General features: G+C 39.7%; 1 long non-coding RNA gene across 1 annotated transcript; it reads left to right on the top strand.

The window, feature by feature from the left end:
• Window positions 1-2,160: 2,160 nt before the first annotated feature.
• On the top strand, window positions 2,161-14,107 carry LOC110680403. The gene is made up of 2 exons (XR_002502862.1): window positions 2,161-2,321; window positions 13,720-14,107. It is a non-coding gene; the product is annotated as an uncharacterized LOC110680403 (long non-coding RNA).
• Window positions 14,108-14,744: the final 637 nt, after the last annotated feature.

The raw sequence follows: 14,744 nt of genomic DNA, 5'->3' as shown, positions 1-14,744 counted from the left end.
AGAAATGAAGAGCATCATCGACTATATCGCCAAAAGAACTACGCCTTTTTTTTGCTTTGTGGAGACATGACACCACTGCGACCATTAAGTTGATCTATTGTGGTGATCTAGTGCTGTGTATAACAAGTGAGCTTTGTTTCAAATGCATACCGTTTTGATTCATATTACGGACACTTAAGGACTCAGGGAAATATAACCCAGCATAGAGCATACAAAATAAATCATTCTGTATGATTCCTTAGCGCTATCGAGCGTCGGAAGCCCTTTACTTTCGAACGGTGGGTGAAGAATACGCTTCCGCAACTTCAATAATTTTAAATAAATGAAAATGTGTGGCCTTTTCATGATTCTTATTCCGGACGCTTCCTCACTTTTGCCTCATATTCCGGACACTTTGAATCGAATTCCGGACAGCTCATGATAATCATTAATGGAACAGTCAAATCATCAATCGAAATCGTTAAACCACCAAAGAGACATCTAAGGTAGTTGGGCATTATAAATTTTCAAAGATATTTATGGAAAAAGTTTACTAAAACGAGCCTTGAAATTGAGAACTTTTGAACAGCAAAAATTGAAACATTTCGCGTGAAATGTTTCCCATACAAAGTAGAGTGTCCGGAATTTGAAGCTGTCCGTAATATGAATCAAAACGGTATATTCAGTACACGATGCTGCCGGTCTTGGGTTCTTCAATAAACAATTCTTTAGGAATATCTTGATAGTTCTACCACACATATTCTAATTTTTAGTCAAGAAATTCTTCCAGGAATGCTCATGACAACTAATCCGAGAACATCTACATCGGACTGTTAAAATTATGTAGGAATGATGTTAGTTCGTGTTGAATCAATGGATCATGGGTGGGACAATCCTTTGACTGTCTACCCAGGTGTTTTTGTGGCGTAGGACATGTCCTACCTGTCCTACCCACTTCCCGCGCCACTGTGTATGTATATGTGCGTTTCGTGACGATTTGCGCTCCAGATGCGTTAGTCTGGAGCATTTTCACCAGCTGTCAGTCGTTCCAACTAACGGGTCGGATTTGTTATAGATGGAAGGCAGTCGTGTTCCAACTAGCGAATCCCCGCTGTACTACTCTAAAGAGAAAATCGACGTAGAGAAATCGATCAATGCAGATACGCCTGTATGATACTAAACGCGAGATCTGTCAACTTTGTTATGAAATACTACTCGACTGTCAAAATTCTAATGGGCCGACCGCGAAGATTACTTTAAACCATTTAAAGCGAAGTATGTACTTCAACAGAAAAGTAATCGCCAATCTCGATGCGTGGGAAATTTCTTGCAAGAAATGCTCAAGAACAGCATTTTTCTTTGATCGCAGTACGCAGTTGGAAATAAATGTCAATAGGGTCCTAAAGCCCTGCCTCAATTTTAGTACCAAACGCTTCAGTTTAGGGCAGAAACACATGTTTACTCAATTTTTAAAATGATTTTCATTGGTTTAAGTACAAAAAACATTTTTCTATGATTTTTGAGATTTTGTCACACTCTTTGGTTTAAACTCAAATGTTGGGTATATTTTGTTTTCCGTGTCCCTTTCGAAATGTCAGATAGGAACAACCCCAGTGTTAAAACTATATGCCCTGTGGCATTTTTGTCGAAAAAGTGAATGTCAAAACAAGATCACAAGTGTCAGGGTTCATATTTGGAACCCTTTTAAAATTAAAATTTAAAAATGTTATAGCCGTTATTTGAGCTGGAAAACTTGCTTAAGTAGTTGCAAATAACATGCTCTTTCGTATTGTTAAATAAAAACAAGGATTCATTAAACATTTTAGGACCCAATTCAAATGGAATTTATACTCTGTCGGCAAAAGCTGAAGAATTCACGAGCTTGCATCGCCAAAGGCAAGGCTGTTACCGACCGTTTGTTGGTGTTCTTCCACGGCACAAATTCAAGAAGTCCTGCGCCCAGGAGTTCCACTCTGTATGATAACTGCTTGGAGAAGAGCTGTCGGGATCTGATATCGGAAAACAATTTTAATTGAGCGTTCTGACAAACTGAACTACCTCCCTTCTGGATACCTTGGTGTAGGTTTTCAGCGAAAGGCGGGCTTGATTATTTTTGCAAAACTGGCATCCCTGCTACCTCCAAACGCAACCTCACAAAGCTCAAAACTCTTTCTTCACACAAAAAGTCATCTGTGGACGACACGCAGCGTCAAATTTGCGATATTTTCCCAAATTTTCAATATTTCTACCGCGAAAAATCGCTTCAATTATTGTGTAGTTTGTTTTCCCCGGTCGCCAGCTCCATTTTGCTGGTGGTTTGATTATTTTTAGTTCCAAGCAAGGTAAGAAATTAACGAAAAGAAACCATCACCACCCACGAGAGGCGTTTTCACTTGAAGCGGAGCGACATTTTTGTTTCCCCGTTTTGCCCTCGCTACGACGGGTCGACCAATAATACATTTTTTTTTGTGACGGGTAGTGTTTCCTAACTAACTGGCCGCGTCCCACTAGAGGGAGATCGCGATCAATTCTGAAAGCAAGCGTAGAATCGGGCAGGTACAGAAGTACCACCTTCTTAGAATCAGGAGAAAGTGGCAGTCGAATCAACTTTTCCTAGAAAATTCTACCGTCGCACACAGGTTCAGATCTAAATAAAAAATCACGTCAGAAATTCCGCATTCCTAGTATTGTAATATTTTCAGCTATAAACAAATGTTTTTGAACATGATATAGAGATGACTATTTTGGGCATAGATACGATTTTTTTTTATTCGTATAGAATAAAATTCTAATAAAATTGCTATTTTTTCCTACATTTTGGGGCTAATAATCTAACGATTAGTGAAACTTAGGCAAGAGGAATCTTCTTCATTTGGTTCCTTATTCACAAAAGCGCGTTTAAGTATGATATCTCCCACACATTTTCTTTACGGAAAAAGCGTTTTTACAGAAGTGCCTCAACAAAAATAGGGTGTCTACTACCTAGAAAAACCTGGAATTCTCAGGGAATTTTGGTTACACTCAGGGAAAATATTTCAAACCCAGTAATGCATGGTAGACAGGGTGTCGACTACCTGGAAAAACCTGGAAAGTCAGGGAATGTCAGGGAATTCAATTTTTGACCTGGAAAGTCGGGGAAAGTCAGGGAATTTCACTTGAGGTCAGGGAAAAAATATCAATACTACAACATCAAACGAGTTGATTGTCTGAAATGATATTGTCAGGCTAAGTCAGCAATACGATACATGGAAATAAAGAGGGTAATGAATATTTTAAAATTGCAGTTAACCATTGAGGAAATGCTCTTATGGCATAATTGAGTAAACAAATGAAATGTTATATGTTGTTAACAAAATGTTAAATCCCTGGCCACGATCACAGGGTTTGACGGTGCCAAAGTAGAAGGTGCACCATAATAATACCCGTCTGTGAAACATATCACCTTCCCAATACTTTGGCACACCTCCAACGGTTCATGATTTATCATGAAACGGCTGCATTCAGGCGGAGGATCTGTTAATATGTTTCGGCATATTATCAGGTCCTCTTCGAACCGAGGGACCGCCAGGGCTCATTAGTTACTTATAAACCAGTGCTGGTTGTTGATGTTTCAGTTCGTTTACACGAGCTGTAGCATCCTTTGTACTAATCAGCAATGGTGGTTAAGTTTCGAAGCCAACGTGTGATCAATCGTTTTATAATGCAACATAAGAATGGGTGTTTGGTGGAACTGTGCGTTACACTCGTCGTTATTAATTTAGTGATTGTGAAGGTGCTAATAGTGGTTTTATAATAAAATCTATGGTGATGAAAATTTGAAAATGAAAGTGGAAGTGATTCTGATAGTTTTGTTAAAAATATAATAATAATGATGTGAACTCTACTAATTTAACAATGGCCATAATACATTGTGCATTTGTGCAATAATTTCTCTGAATATAAACTTTATTGCCTAGCTCTTCAAACGTGCATGATAAAAGTGTTAATAATGACAGCGAGTGCAGAAGAATGGATCGAAGTGATTTTTTTACGGTAAATTTCTTGATCATAGTGCTAAATCGTAGTTTGAATAGTAATGACTCTACAGCAACAATATAATGATACATTTAAATTGAATATCTTTTAATTACTTAATAATGGTAACAGATGGTAAATGGTAATAACAATGAATTTATATGAAAATAGTGTGATGTGAAAAGTGATATAATGGAAAGTATATCAGAAGTGTATTACGAAAGTTGATGAGTGATAATCGGTGATATATGTGATAGTGTCGAAAATAAAAGTGACGATAGAGAGTGATGAAATGAAATGGGGAATGAGGACCTTTTAATAAAACTATTTCGTTCTTCACTTTAACCACTCTAGTAGCATTTCAGGCATTATCATAGTTTGATAGTAGTCTGAACTAATAGACTTGCAAAACTACGGCAAGGGCTGATTGCTGCTAGCGTACACAGTGACCATTTGAGCAACATTGCTTAGGAACGTCTGTGTGATGAACGCAATAGAGGCTTATAAAAGCAAATGCTGGGAAGGAGCTTAGGGCAGATTAAGAGTGCCAGTACTACCCCTATCGCTACCGACAAAAAAAAAAAAAAAAAAAAAAATGTTGTTAACAAAATGTTAATAAAATCTTAAATTTGTTTTACCAAATTAGGATGATAGTGTTGTCTAATAACACAGAACACCTAGATATAAGAAATGAATGTAATGTTTGGAACAGTCTTGGGAACTGTGACCACAATTCACCACAGTTCATCGATTCTGCCATTCCAACCAAAACACAAAAGCAGCAGCAGCATCAATACCATCAGGCGTTGCGCTGCCAACGGTTCACACACTGCTTGACTGTTTTTGTCTCTCCACTATGACCATTTTCGGGCAGCCATTCCAAGCAGAATGATTGAAAAAAGTGTTAAATCATTCAATCGCTAATATTTCGCTTGTGTTTTTCAACTAATTGAAATCTATTAGCTCTAACAGAAAGACCACAATCATTCCGTTACGTTACATATAAACAAGTTCAATTTCATACTGCCTTTATCGAGCAAAATGCAAAACCCCCGAAAACCGCAAAAATCGTGTCACCACTGTGCTCGAGTCATTTCGCATTCGGGGTTGAAAAACGTTAGGAAGAAGAAGATTACATTTTTTGAAGAGCCGTGACATTTTTTGTTTTGAACCGTCAATGGTTTGCTTTGGATTTTGATGGTCGTGTAGGAAGATGTAAATGTAGAGGCGGTAAATGTTTGCTCCAGTACTTTTCTCATCCCTGGTTTGGAATGATACTAATAAAGAAATTAAAAAAAATTGGGCCATCTCCAAAGGATGTGCTTGATGGCGATGTCTGGTTGCGTTCCTCTATAACTCCCACAGCAGCGCTTGAGGCCATTTTCGACGTTTGCGCCACTACACATACATTTTAAACAAGAAGCACTTTCTTGCTCTTACTGTTTACTGGATCTACTGGAGAAAAATCCAGTGAGTCGTAGATCTACACACACTTCGTTGTTTCCCCACTTTTTGGTGAATTGGGACAAAATTGTCCTTGCTCCAAGTGATCTCCACAATTGCTTGTCACTTTCCTTACAGGACATTTACCCACACAATTCCCTTCACCGGGAAGAGTGGAACGTCTGGCTATCTGGAATGAAGTATATCAAACAATATAGTATGTTACACTGATGGCTCCCTTCTTGAAGGTAGAGCTGGTGCAGGAGTATATTCTCGTGAGCTAAGGCTGAATCAGTTTTACTCACTTGATAGAAACTGCACCGTTTTTCAGGCGGAAATATTTGCTCTTATGTGTGGAGTGCAATCAGCACTTCAACAGCGCGTAATGGGTAAAGTCATATACGTCTGTTCAGATAGTCAGGCTGCTATAAAAGCTCTTGCTTCGGCCATCTCAAGGTCAAAGCTTGTTATCGCATGTCGAACTCAAATTGAGGAACTGAATTTAGTCAACTCTGTAAACCTTGTATGGGTACCTGGCCATTCTTCCGTCGCTGGAAATGAATTGGCTGATGAGCTAGCTCGCGATGGAGCATCGCATGACTTTATTGGCCCAGAGCCGACTATTCCAATTTCGAAGTGCTGGGTGAAGCTTCAGATAAACTCTTGGGCGGCAACTCAGCACAAGCAATATTGGAATAGTTTGGAGTCATGTTGTCAAACAAAATTGTACATTACTGAGGCCATCTCCAAGGGTGGCGAAGTATTTAACAATCTATCAAAGCAGAATTGCCAGTCTCTTAGTCAGAGCGTTGACAGGCCACTGCCGACTCAACTATCACATGGCAAATATTCAGCGTTGCTGACTCATTTGTGTGTGATAGTTGTGACTCCGATTATGGGAACTGATATGCAACTGTTCAGTTTTTCGCAAATGCGATTCCAATTACTTGGTAAACACTTATGAAGTGAAACCTGAATTCAGAAGCCTGAATCTTCAGGACATTCTGTTATTCTTAACCCGCTGTGGTAATGAGCTAAAGGCTCTCTTTCACGCTCATGCGTTTGTAGTGCCCTTTTTAAGGCGTTGTTTCGAACCCATTATGGTATTTTTTTTTTGTTTTTTACAAGGGGAAATCTGCAAACAGGTCCCCTGAGAAGATAACTCAGGAATGCGGGGATGACGCACCAACGACGACCCGCTAAAACCAGCCTATGCACTGTGCTTGAGCAATTTCATTTAGAATTGCTCAAGTGGTGAACAGTGCATCGACATGACCCTTGGACTCAGACCCTCATCTCCCCGGAACCACCTTACGGTATTTCTTCGGGAAGGGACCAGTGCATATAGCACAACACGTGTAGCAGAAGTAGCCTAGGCAAACTGCTTCTCCTAGCCGACTTAAACAATGTTACAAGGGACCAGCCTCGGCAGGGCTAATCCTCTGCAGCCAACTCTTGATCGGCGCGCCATAGACGTTGCAATTCTAACATAATGTGAGTGACAGCCGTAGTTACTGCATTCCAGCACTCGGCATCCGCACACATTCTCTCTATAATATTGTCGGGGGACGTGTCCCCTCCGCATGTAGTGAGCATGCGACCTCTCACAACAATGAAACGGGGGCAATCGAACACGACATGCTCCGCTGTTTCCTCTACACCAGCACAATTGGGGCACGCAGGAGATTCTGAGTGCCCGAACCTATGCAGGTACTGTCTATAGCAACCATGTCCTGACAGAAACCTCCTGCTGCCAGCTTCTGAGCGTTTCCTCTTTACACGTGTCGCGGACTCCTCTGGTACCCCTTTGGTTGAAGCATTGAACATCTTCCTTGATGATGAGCCCGATGGGCGTCATCCCGGCTATGATGCACACGGCCTCTTTAGATACCGTCCGGTATGCACTTGCTACTCTTAAGCACATTATACTGTACGTGCTTTCCAACCGCTTTAGGTTTCTGTTCGTTCTAAGCGCTTTTGACCAGATTGGTCCTCCATACCTTAGTATGGATAGCGCCACGCTTGCCAGCAGCTTGCGTTTGCTGGCAATTACAGCAGAGCTGTTAGACATCATCCTCGAAAGCGCCGCTATAGCCGTAGATGCCCTTTTACAGGCATATTCAACGTGGCTAGCGAAGCTCAGCTTGTCATCGATCATTACCCCAAGATGCCTAAGGGATCGCTTGGACTCTATGGTGCAATCACCTACCGAGATAAGCGCCCGTTGCTCGGACTTGCGGTTGTTGACCACCACCACCTCAGTCTTGTGACGGGCCAGTCCTAGTTTCCTAGACTTCATCCATTCCTCAACCAGGGAAATAGAGTGCGCTGCTGTCAACTCTACTTCCTCCATCGATTCACCATATGGTATGGAGCTACATGCTCTCATTTCGCTTAGGCGATCTTCCCTCGTCAAGGGACTTCACTCCTACTTCCTCCCATCTTTCCCTTCCCTTTCCTCTCCCATCGGGTAGATGATGAAATAGGCTTAAATATGGCGATGGCACAAATCTCCCAAATGGTGGGGAACGTGCCTTTGAAGCCGGCCTTCTGATACCTGATACCTGATTATAGTTATTTTCACAGAGATTACTCTGAAGAAAAAATCTCAGTATTTCCTCCAGATGTTTTTCTAATGATTCTTTCACCGATTTCTCCAAGTGTTACTTTTAGGATTTTTCCCACAGATCCTCCAGAAACCTTACAATAATTCCTACGCCTTGTTTCATTTGAACCAGGCATTTTTATAAGAATTCTTTCAAAAATTTATCCACAACAACTCTCCGAAACTACTTAAAACTTCCTTAAGGCATTATACGATGAAATTTATTATAAACTTTTCCAAGAGTTCCTCGATAAACTGCACCTGGGATTCCTCATTTAGTTCCTCTAGAAATTTCCAGCACTTCATCAAAATAATATTTTTCATTCATAACATGGTTTGAAAGCTTGCGTTTGATATATTTTTAGTATACATAGGGCTTCCCATATGATTTTTAGAGACATTTTCTCTTATAGGGGGTCCCGTAGCCTCGAGGTTACGCTTTCGCTTTGAAGCGGAAGGTCATGGGTTCGATTCTCAATCCTCCCCTCACAAAAAACTCCGTCCAGTCACCAGAAGACGCCGTACGAAGGACCGTGTATTGGGGAAACACATCCATCCTCCGTCAGTATCGGATGGTGATTGAGACACACGAGACACACTGAGCCTATTTGTAGGCTGTTGCCTCACACGACATGTACACATGGCAAAATGAACCACCGCACACCAATGGACTACGGCCATATGGATATGGATTGGACCAACGGCAGTTCTCTCCTCTACCTGCTCGGTATGAGAGAAATAGCAATAAGAACTAGGATATAAATAGCAAGGCTGGTTCATTGTACTCTGTAGCCAGAGTAAGGTAGACTTGGCGAAAGTGGCTAGGAGGCCATCTTTAACTTGCTGGCCGTTTTGTTTACAAACATTACTGCCTGGCCTGGATAACGCTCAAACTGAAACTAATCGTGCTGCCAATAGTGCGAACGAAATAGTTAAAAAGAGAGATAAAAGTAGAGTACGCTACGCGCAGATGCGGCTGCATTAGAATAATTTCTGACACCACTTTTTCTCCAACCAATCAGAAGTCATTACTGCCTGGCTTGCAAGGTGCTGAAACTAAAACTAACCGTGCTGCCATAAGTGTGGACGAAATTGTAGAAAAGAGAGAAAGAAGTATAGACCACACATGGAGCAGGTGCGACCGTATTAGAATAATTCTTGATATTATGCTTCTCGAGAATTTTTAGCATTTGATCACTTTCTCTTTGCTTCTTGTGTTACGCGCAAGGGTCTGGTACTAGTTGGGCACTTTGCGAATCTTTTCTGAAAACCGCAGACCCTCGAAAAAGTTGCGCGCCGATCGCTCATGCGCCGATTTAAAACGCTTGCTACTTGAAAACAAGAAGGTACGAACATTTTTATTCCATATGTTTTTTATCGATTAAACAATTATGCTCGCTGTCCAGTTTAGGACTGAAGCCCTAAAAGTGATTCACTGCCTCGGCGAGATATTTTGAAATTTCTTTATTTACTTTTTGGCTGGCGCACAACTCGGCGCATGGGCACGCAACTTGTTGGACAGTCTGCGGATTAAAGTAAAGATTCGCAATAACACTGTTTCTCCCTCCAATCAGAAGTCAATTGTCTGACTACCTGTCTCAGATGTTTGTAAACAAAACGGCCAGCCCTTCTTCGCCTACCATTCCTGGTTTTCTTCACAAAGTGAGCATAATGTATCACCTTAGGAGGAGCTCTACCCGCCTTGATAAATAGATTCTGTAACGAAAAATAATCGGCATAGTAGTGGCCAAGTGCACGGAGTGCCTAACAAATAAAAAGTAAGGAAAAAAATCTCTTAGGCCGGCCAAAACCGATACTTTTACAATTCTACGCTGTCTGAAAAATGCTCAATGAACTTGAAATAAATTCGCTATAACCCTATACCAAAACTTGTAAAGGATTAAAATACTCCTACTAACTTGCCTTCATGATTATGGGCGAGCAAAAATTGTGAAATAAGTTGAAATCTACCTAAACAACATCAGAACATCATTCGTAAGTTTCTTTCTTTGGAGTTCATTGGTTTTTAGAATTACAAGGCTCTTTCGACATGAATCTGAAAAATTTGTATACTATGCGTAGTTGTTTCACCCATAGAAAAAACAAGGAAGAAATCTCAAATGCAGGGCAAGTAGCTAATCACTTTTTTCGAGCTGGTCACTAAAAAGTCACTATTTCCAACAAAAAATCCTGTGGTAAAAATTACTATTTTAGCTGACTACGCCCATACTTAAAATTACCATGGAATTTCAGAACAAATTACTATGGGCTTCGTGGCCTTGCGGTTAGTGGCGTCAGTCGTCTAGGCGTATTGTGCCACGGGGTGTGGGTTCGATTCCCGCTCCAGTCGGTGAAAACTTTTCGTCAAACGAAAAATTCATCGCTGGGCTACTGGGTGTTTCGTGTTGTCCGTTGCCTAATGATAGTGATCGTTCAGTCTGTGCAGCCTTTGTGCTGAAGACGGTGTAAATTGTCTTTTTTATAGTACATCCCATCACTGGTACATTTAACAGAAATCATTTCCGTCAATAAGACTTCGATAAAAGACATAGTGAAATCAAGCGCATTTGTGTTCTGCTGACAGATGCGAGCGCTTAAGTTAACACCCTAAAATGGTAGTTTCTACCGCATTTTTTTTTGCGTGTAGTGACTTTTTTCAGAAAAAAATGTCGCTAAAGCCAGCTTTTCTGTTATTATTATAAAGACAAATATAGAGTGATTTAGAAATCAAAATATCTAGAAAGATAGGGATTCCTGGCTAACTTTCTGAAAGAAATCGGAAAAAGTGAAAAAAAAATCTGAGAAAAGTTTTAGAGAAAACCTCTGCTAAAGTTAGAAAGCGACTTTGAGATAAAATACCTCCTCCTTTCTAGCGTTACGTCCCCACTGGGACAGGGCCTGCTTCTCAGCTTAGTGTTCTTATGAGCACTTCCACAGTTATTAACTGAGAGCTTTCTTTGCTGATTTGGCCATTTTTCCATGAGTATATCGTGTGGCAGGTACGAAGATACTCTATGCCCTGGGAAGTCGAGAAAATTTCCAACCCGAAAAGATCCTCGACCGGTGGGATTCGAACCCACGACCCTCAGCTTGGACTTGCTGAATAGCTGCGCGTTTACCGCTACGGCTATCTGGGCCCCTAAAATATTTTAATACATTTTGTCAAAAATCAGCCCAATTGTCTGACAGACCTACTGAATAAATTACTGGTCAACTTTCTGCAGTAATCTGCGGCTACAGAGGTAATCTTAACCCTGCCTTCTGTAAGAACCCCATAAAAACTCCTCTGGAAGATTAGCCAAAGGGGGTTTGCAATAACAATCAATAAATTCAATGAGTTCATTGAAAGCCCGCCCAGGACTTCATATGTAAGTACTGATTTTCTAGCAAATTTTTCAAATTATTTCAGTAATTACATTAGAATTTCCAACCTATACATCCATATACATTTTTTTCATTCATTAACCTTTGATACTGTTTTTACACGATTTTGATCAATACAAAATAAAACACGTTTCTACAATGAATAATTGAACATTGTTGAACAATTTTGAATCAATATTGATATCAGTGGCGATTCCCTAACGTCATATGTTTATTGATTTCAGCAACGAATATGGGATTGTTACCGTTTACTGTTTGCTCTATTATTTAAGTATGCAAAATTTGCCGTTTTCAGGGTCGTAGAAGTAATCAAACGTAACTAACCTCAAATGGTAACCCTATACAAGCAGCATAAAAGAATGCGTAAAACAAAGGAAAATAAATCTCCAGGCAGTTGAATTGTTTTTTAGTAATTATGCTATTCCATGAAAAACGGATCTAGTGGGTCACCAAATTCCGTGAAAATTTGCTATTTTGTTCCTTATCCTTATGGATTTTTTTTATTTCCAAAATAAAGTGACCAAAAAATCGGGGCCAAATTTTTATTAAAAAAAAACATAACTTTTGAACCGCTTCACCGATTTTTAAATTTCTTGGACGAAATGAAAGCTAAAGATTTTGACTTTTCAAGAAAAATATAAAATTTTACAATATTTTTTACATGAAAAAATAAAAAAAAATCCGTTTTTTTTTTTTGTGTTAAGAAGGCCTTGGGACCAAAGGGGAAATTGCTGATTTCATTTTTCTTGAATGTTCAGAAATGTTTACGTTTACTGTCAAATTTTAAACGATGTATGTTTTTTAGAATGAGATATACTTTTTTGAAAATAAAAAATCAGTGATTTTTCATCGGCACACACTGTAAGTCTTAGCGCATTATTTTTTTATTTTAAAGAATCATAACTTTTGAACACAGGGGGCCCAGATAGCCGTAGCGGTAAACGCGCAGCTATTCAGCATGACCATGCTGAGGATCGTGGGTTCGAATCCCGCTGGTCGAGGGACTTTTCGTAAAGGAAATTTTCTCGATTCCCAGGGCATAGAGTATCTTCGTACCTGCCACACGATATACACATGCAAAAATGGTCAATCGGCAAAGAAAGCTCTCAGTTAATAACTGTGGAAGTGCTCATAAGAACACTAATCTGAGAATCAGGCTTTGTCCCAGTTGGGACGTAACGCCAGAAAGAAGAAGAAGAACTTTTGAACAGCTTAACCGATTTCCATTTTTTTTATGGAATGAAAGCTTAAGATTTCAACTTTTCAGAAAAAAAATATAAAACTCTGATTTTGTTTTACATGAAAAAATATCTAGTTTTTTAGTTTTTTTTTTGTTGGTTTTTTTCGGTGCTGGGCCTCAGTTTTTGTAGAAATTTCATAGAATTTGACGTATACCCTCAATTCTCGCAACAAAAAGCAAAAAAAAAAACAATTCGGTGTCAAAATATGTAATTATTTAAAAAAAGGTTGAGTAAGTACCACTGTAATGGGGCTCTGCACAAAAGTCATTCTCTCTCTACCACCTGAGAGAGACTCGCGAAGAGGAAAAATATCAACGTCATATGCAGCCCAGATTCCCCTCTCACGAAACGTCAAATGCAGCCCACCATTTTTATGGCTGAAAAAGTGAAAAGTATTGTGTTCAAAGTAAACTGTTATTAAAAACCTCAGCCGGCGGAGCAGTTTTTCCAAAGTTGCTGATAAATCTAGGCAGAAGATTAATTATTTCTAATGTCTGCTATGTTTGCTGGCATGAAATTTCACTCAAATGGCAATTTATGATTCGATGTGATGCAAACTTAATCATTTTTTGCTGAGAGGTTCATGTGAGGATTTGAACAGCATGCGCATAATTGGTATGCGCATGCGCATAATTGGTATGCACAAAGTGGAATAAGAAAAAAACTCAGCAATCACAGAAAAAGAAGACCGTCTTCGCGAGTCTCGTCTCAGTCTACCACTATTCCATGAAATTAGCAAACAATAAGGCCAGTAAACGTCAAAATCCTATACGAAATCAAAACAGAGTAGCCAAAATTTTAAGAACATAAGTCTGGAGAACCGAATTTCAGTTTTAGCTGAAAAACTGATCGATTGATCAATCGCTGGTAGTGACCAATCGATCAAGATTCAGCTTAACCGGATGATCAGTTCTCCGGTTTGTGATCTTGTGCTTTGACTTCGTTTCAACTTCACCTCAAAATTGATAGACGTACTGAACTGTCTTTGATTTGTTTTACTATTATTGAAATTACTTAATAATTAATCAAAATACAATTTCAAACTCTTTTCAGATTATTTGATTTGCCCATCGCGTGACCCCTCCGGGCTCAGATTTACAGAACAAAGCGAAGAAGCATAAATTCCCTTCCCTAGAAATTGAAACGCTAATAGAAGGGGGTACAAACGAGTTTTGCAAAATTGAAGACACTCAGAAGGGAGACAAACAAACTAGAAGGCGCCCGTGGTCAAGATTCGCGCTTTTTGTGTGGAAGCTGCTGCCGGTGCGTGAAACATAGTTTTCCCTCTCGGTTTCGTAGAACATCCACGCACACGGATTTTTGGCCTTTCTCTTGTCGTTCTTTTGCGGCGCGAATTAGTTCGCGACCAAATTGTAACGGGACTCTTCACGACAGCAGACAGTAGCCAGCGGTCAGCAGCAGCTTTCGAAGCGTAACAACAGAGAACACAAAACTCCAGCGACAAAATGACGTGGGAACCGCAGCCAGATGGATTGAACCAGATCATCACCCTGCTGAAACAATCGCAATCGACAGACAATGCGATTCAGCGTGCCGTACAGATGGTATGTAGCAAAGTTTGCCTATTTCAGGATTGGTAGCAGGTCTCTTATTTTCAAAACATGGTCTCTATTTCAATGCAAGCTTCTATTTTATTGAAAGGTTTCTAAAGTCTCTTTTTTATTTAGAATGGTCTCTAGAGTCACTATTTCTCTATTTTCCTTGTATTGATTTCTGATTCGAAATACTTTATCAGGAATTTCCACTAATATTTTCCAAAATACTATCTCAGGATTTACTCAAGATATTCTCTATTTTCTTACCAATTCTTCCACTAAGTAGTTACTCTTGCAGATATTCCAAATAATCCTATAGGAGTTCTCCCGAGAAAATCACCAAAAATTTCTTCTAATTTTTTTGAAAAAAATCGTTGAGTGATTATCAGGACCCCCTACGAGAATTCGTCAGAGCCTCTACGTCTTTTTCCAGTTATTTCTCAGCCTTTTCATACAATTGCTTTGTGAATTCATTTGCGATTTATCTGAGGAATTGATCCAAAATTCTTCCGTGAAATCAAT

The sequence above is a fragment of the Aedes aegypti genome, unplaced genomic scaffold, assembly GCF_002204515.2.
Source record: "Aedes aegypti strain LVP_AGWG unplaced genomic scaffold, AaegL5.0 Primary Assembly AGWG_AaegL5_hic_scaff_1316_PBJ_arrow, whole genome shotgun sequence".
NCBI classification, from domain to species: Eukaryota; Metazoa; Arthropoda; class Insecta; order Diptera; family Culicidae; genus Aedes; species Aedes aegypti.
The sequence above is the reverse complement of the archived record's forward strand: the minus strand, read 5'-3'. Positions and strand labels throughout refer to the sequence as shown.